The sequence below is a fragment of the Mus pahari genome, chromosome 8 (genome assembly GCF_900095145.1).
Source record: "Mus pahari chromosome 8, PAHARI_EIJ_v1.1, whole genome shotgun sequence".
NCBI lineage: Eukaryota > Metazoa > Chordata > Mammalia > Rodentia > Muridae > Mus > Mus pahari.
The window spans coordinates 100,178,641-100,185,311 of NC_034597.1; positions in this window are offsets into that span (position 1 = coordinate 100,178,641).

Consider the following 6,671-nt stretch of genomic DNA (forward strand, 5'->3'; position numbering starts at 1 on the left):
TAATTGTTCTCACATGCTATTCACTATGTACACTTGCATTTCTACAGAAGATTCTGGAACAGGTCTAGGGCTTCCTCATAATCTATTGCCTTTGGGCCAAAGAACAATGTATTACATAATAAAGAGTGAGACATGTATGTTTCCTTTGTGGAATAAAATTATGTATTGAGTTGTAAAAATTTCTGGCATGAATGACAGGTATGCATGATTATAATATAGTAGCTTTAGGATTAAAAACTAGAAGTATATACAAAGATAATCTACAGAACTGATCAAAGATATATGGAAGCAAACAAGGAGAAAATGAACTAAAAATGTATGATTTTTTACATTGTTAGAAAAAGAAGTTTTTTTATTTGCATTCTTTTGGAGATGGTCTAAATGTAGAATAAGTTCATGCTAAACATATGCAAGAAAACAGGCAATACAAGTGAGGATTTAGCATCACTCTGTGCTCATACATTGACTCACGGAACACAAACATACAAACTATTTTGTGAGTGTTCTCAAGGTACAGTTAGGAATCAAGTTCTAAACACCTTATTTTACAAGACTCCATTCTTAACTCCTCATGGAGTTCACATGGGACTATCTTGTTTGATGTTCTATTGCTGTGAAGATAGATCATGTCTAAGGAAGCTTATACAGAGAAGTCTTTTAATTGTGGGCCTGTTTACATTTTCAGAGGGTTAGTTCATGAGCATCATGTTATGAAGCATGGTGCCAGGCAGGCAGACAGGCAGGTAGGCAGGCAGGCAGGCAGGCAGGCAGGCAGGCATGTTGCTGAAGCAATAGCTGAGAATCACATCTTAACAGCAAGAATTAGGCAGAGTGAGCAAGACTGGGTCTGCTCAGGATTTTTAAAATCTCAGAGCCCACCCTGCACCTCAGTGACACACTTCCTCTAAAAAGGGCATATTTCTTAATACTCCTAAAAGGGCTTCCAATTGAAGGCTAAACATTCACATATATGAGCCTGTTTGGTATAGTCTCACTCAAATCAGTAGAGTGACTCGGGTCTTCACTAAGCCCATGACTATCAACACTTATCAACTCCATATTCACACAATACCATGCTTGTCTCCATTTTATCTATTATGTTTTAAAGACATTTTGCCACCTTCATACCAATTTCATTCTTCAATATATAGTCAGTACATGGTAATCAAAATAAATCCTTTAAATATAGGAAATTATTTTTTTAAATTGCCATGTTTCTTTAGGCAATATGCTGCCTAGCCTTATTAGAATAGGGTGTCTGATGAACAACTTGCTTATCACTGTTGGCTTTCTTGTTAGGCTGTATGGAAACGTACCTATGGTGTAATTCTATGGCTCACTATGTTCTCACTAAAGCCCAGTTACTTATTTGTATACTTTTATAAATCCTAGACCTATGGAAGCCAGCACTTATTGCTAGGGACCTCAGAACTGTCCTACAAACTTCTGTTGAATCAATACTCTAATTCCTTATTAGATTTGAGAGAAGGAAAAATGCTTCCAAAAGTGTTTTATAAAACATTTTTTTTATAAAAAATGTAATGCCTATGAAGAATATCACATCCGAGTAGAAATTAAAGATGAAGTTGTCAAAAACTGTGTAACAAGAAACCAGCTGTATTTTAATATATCATTACTCTGACTCTTTCCAAACAAAATAACGATTTTCAATAGTTGTCCTGGTTATATAATCAAAGTAATCACAGAGTGTTGAAACTTGACTCGGGTGCACTCTAGAGAATGTGTGCTGCAAGCAAAGAATAAATAATAGTGAATGTCACAACAAATTGCCCGAACATAGAAACTACAGAGAGGTCATTCGGATCACAAAACTCATTGATCTCCTTTGGCACTGAGCATAATGGGAAATAATGCACCAGAACTTTAGGGGTTCCTGGGTTCCATGGTCTATCTGAATTTCAAAGTCAATCTTTTAGACTTGATAATAATAAAAGGTGTTATATATTACTTTGTAATCAAAATGGCATTTTCATTATCATCTGTAAGCTTTAAATTCCTCCTTTGGGATTCTCCAGAGAGATTCGATTTCACTAAGACAAAATTTGCTTGAACACAGGTAGCATAAATAAAGGCAGGAGACAAATATTTCTAGAAGAATCAGGAATTGAAGTATCAAATCCAATTTTTGCTTTATAAGTTGTAAATAAAATCCATCTTTCCTTAAATCCTGACCAGGTAAAAACAGATTTTTAAGTTTCATAGCATTATATTTTAAGTGACAATGTGCCTTTATTATACTAAGCTATGTATTTTTATATGAATACTAACCTAACTAAAAGCATACACATAATAATAAATAAACTCTTACATGTTTATTTTACTGTTTACATCTGGCATGCTTAAAATGTTTTTTGAATTATGTTTAACTGATATATTTGCCCATTTGACTCATATTAAAATTTTAATATATTTAACTTTTTAGGTAGACACTAATAAACTGTTTTCTAAATGTTCTATGATAATTAGTGAACAAATTAAGTACCCTTGTACAACAATCTGAGGAATATTGAAATGATCAGCCGCGTTCAGATAGGATTTAGAATCTATTTTACAAATCAGAAGTCATACCTGGTATCACTAATGGGGCCAGAACCAAGGGCTGAGTCCAATAATGGTCCTAGGGTATTAAAACTAATAATCTGCTAATTAGACATTCTATTAAAGCACTCTTTAATTTTTATTCTCATGGATAGGTGCATCTCTCTACCCTTATTAGAAAAACTCCATTTTTCCAGTTGATAATTAATACAGAGACCTCAACCAGTCAATTAAATCATCAGACATTATATGGTGAAATCTATATATGGCATCTATGTAAAAATACCTACCCTAAAGGAGGATTGTAGTGGAAGAGGGAACAGAAAGTGTTAAGAGCCAGATGTGGGGGATGGGATCAAGGAAACAGTTCTTTGGACATGATGGAGCTGTTACACACATTAACTCTACAGTGGATGTGGCAAAATACCAAAGGCCTGCAAAAGTTTAAGCCACACAAAGTCTCGGCTTGTAAGGAAAGGAGCTCAAAACATCCTGGTCCCAGATAAGGAGTGATTGGCCATCCATGGCATCAGCAGAGGACAGTTAGTTTTCTCCAGTTGTGTTGTCCCAGTGAAGCTACTCACACTCAAGTGGATTATCCTATACCTGTTCCTAAACTGGGAGCTCTAAGTGGATCCTGTAGCTTTCAGAGGAGAACACATGAGTTGTAGAGGGAAACAGGTATGTGGGAAGTATTTTGTAGCTGCTTCTTCCAAGATGAGACCAGCTCTCCAGCAGGGAGAGGGGATCCTCAGGAGACTCAAAGGTAAACAAAATACAGTGTCTGAGCAGGGAGAAACTTGCAATATTCTTGAACCCGCTTGCAAGCTTTGCTGACAATGAAAAGAACCCCTAACACACATTCCTGTTAGAAACCCCCATGCAAACTCTTTGGTATCTCAGTTGGACTTTGGTGCATTTTTTTCTATTTCCTTTTTCTTTTTACTTATTATCAATCATTCCATTCGTTTACACCTCAAATGATACCTCATTTCCCAGTTACCCCTACACAAGTCCCACATCCCACAACTTTCCTCTCCGCCCTCTGCTATGACTCTATGAGGGTGCTCACCCATCCATCCTCTCCCGCCCACCCCTCCAATATCTGATTATACTAGGTCATCAAACGTCCACAGGTCCAACGGCCTACCTTCCCACTGATGTCCACAAGGCCAATCTCTGCTATCTATATCTCTGGATCCACGGATCCCTCCCTTGCTTGGTTGTATGGTCCCTGGTAGTAATGGGTGGTCCGGCAGCTCATGTTGTTATTCCAGTGGGGTTGCAACCCCCTTCAAGTCCTGAAATCCTTCTGCCAGCTCTCCCACCAGGGTCCATAAGCTCAGTCTGATGGTTGGGTCCAAGCATCCACATCTGTATTGGTCAGTTGCTGGTGGAACCTCCCAAGGAACAGTCATATCAGGTTCCTCTCATCGTGTGCCTCTTTACAAACTCAACAGCATAGGATCTGGTGTCTGCAGACAGGCTGGATCCCAAGTGGAACAGTCTTCTGATGGCCCATCCTTACCACTGCTCCATTTTTGTTCCTGTTCATCTTTAGGGTAGGAACATTTAGGACAGGTTTAAAACCTTTGAGATGGGTGTATGGCCCCATCCCACGACTGGGGGCTGTGCCTATCTACTGGAGGTGGTCTTTACAGGTTCTATCTCCCCTTCTCTGCTAAAATCATCGGTGTTTGGTTCTGGGAGCCCCTTGTTTACATGGTGTGTGGGACCCTCTAATGGATATCCCCAGTTGCTCATTCCTCCTTGAAGTTTTTGCTTTAATGTCTTATATGTGCCCTTTCTGGAGTGAGTACATATGTGTATTGTGGTTTGAATATGTATGTTGCTCTCTCATGCAATGAAAGGTAAGAAGGAAGTTGGGGATGAGGTCATGGGGATAGATTTCATCATAATGCAAGCACGAAATTGTCAAACACTACAAATGTTTCAGTTAATATTATTGAATCTATTTTCTTCACATATGTACCTATCTTACTACAAATATCAGTAGAACTGCAGAATTTGGATCCTGGTTCATTTTAAAATGTTATATTCTGCTGAATTATTCTCAACATGGGCTAAAAATTCATACATATTTCAGTAGTGCAAAAATAAGATGATTATTATACAAATAGTCTTTAAAATCACATAGTTCTGTTTTGTAAATGCTATTTAGAAGAGATGTTAAATTATATGCAATTACATAGTCTGTAAAGGTATAAAGATCAATTTAATTATATAATGCTAGTTTTATAGCTTAGGTGATACATTGTTTTAACCAACACATAAAATTGCAAATATCTGGGAACTTGATGAGATCTCATAATATTCTATACTAGTGTATACTTTTATGACTGTAATTTTTGTTTAAAATCACAGATCTGTCACACAATGTAAAATATTTTACTGACTATTTTGCTCTTTGAATAACTAAATTTATTTATTCATCCTATTGTATTGGATATTAAGTTCTTTATATCTGCATAAAACCCATCACAGATCTTGATACTACATACTGACAATTAATTACCATTTATAACCTGTGTAAAGACTCAACAGAAGACTTCCACTAAACTGTGTAGTGTTTGCAATATACCAAAGTAAGTGTTCTGAATGCAGATATGGACAATCTTCTTATGTTTTTGCCATTCCCCTTACCACAGCTTATTACAGGGCAACACAAGTACAGATTGAGAAGAGAAAGATACTCATGTAAAAGTTTTCAATGTTTACCATATTCAACACTACTTTATTTCCATTTCTAAAATACTTCCTTGCTATATATTTTTCAATATTTAAAACTTAGGTTCCATTACTTAAGACTTTTTTGCAGTATGGATGGGGTCAGTGAGAGAAGTGAAATTAGGTTCTGTGAATACAGTGAGATTCCAAAGAGAAGCATGGCCAAAGAGCAGGGGAATGTGAACTGTGCCTTCATAGAAATGTGAGTGGGTATTGTTGGAACAATCTCATATAGCAGCTTCCTCTGTTTTCAGCAGGTTGAAAATGCTTATAGGTCTTGTGTATTTGAAATTATGATCTGTACAATTATAGGAAAGCATCCAAATAACATGAAGAAACCCCCAAGGAAAGAGCAACATCAACCAACCAGACAACGCCCCCCCCCCCCCGAGATCCCAGGGACTAAACCACCAACCAAAGAGTACATATGGAGGGACTCAAGGCTCCTGCTGCATTGTAGAAGAGGAGAGCCTTGTTGGGCATCAATGGGAGGAGAGGCCCTTGGTCCTGAGAAGGCTCAGTGTAGGGGAAAGCCAGGACAGGGAAGCAGGAGTGGGTGGGTTGATGAGCAGGGGGAGGGGGAGGGGATGGGGGGCTTCGGGAGGAATGGGAAAGGGGATAACACTTGAAATGTAGATAAATAAAAATATCCAATAATAAATAAATAAATAAACAAATAAATAAAAGTTGTGTTTATATTGAAAATCCCTTCGACAGTACGTTATTCCATGATTGCACAGGTCTCTGTTGTTCTAGTTGGAAGGTAATAGTCATGTCAGTGTCTTAAGTAAGATAAAGGCAGATGTGATGTGAGAAACTATGTCATATAAATATCAAAATCTAAGTAGAAAGAACAAAAAAGTTGGTACACATATATATTAAAAGAAAAACTAGCCGTGTATATTAGCATAATAACACAAAATCATCTCCAGCAATTAAAAATATTCATGGATAATAATTTTGGCACAATCAGACATTCATAAACTTGAGAGAATAAATCACAGTAATTTTGACATATTTATGAAATTTAAATTAAGAGTATGCATTTAGGTTTTATAGTTCTCCAGAATTTTTAATTGTGTTGTATTAAACGCATGAACTCTAAATTTAACTTTTGGTACTGATTACCAGTTCTCTGAGCCTTCTAGAAACATTGAATATGATCATAGCTTAACTTGTTTTTTTTTTTTACATTTATTTTTTTTTATTATTTTCTTTATTTACATTACAAATGCTATCCCGAAAGTTCCCTATACTCCCCCCCACCCCTGCTCCACTACACACCCACTCCCATTACTTGGCCCAGGCCTTCCCTTGTGCTGGGTCATATAAAGTTTGCAAGACCAAGGGGCCTCTCTTCCCAG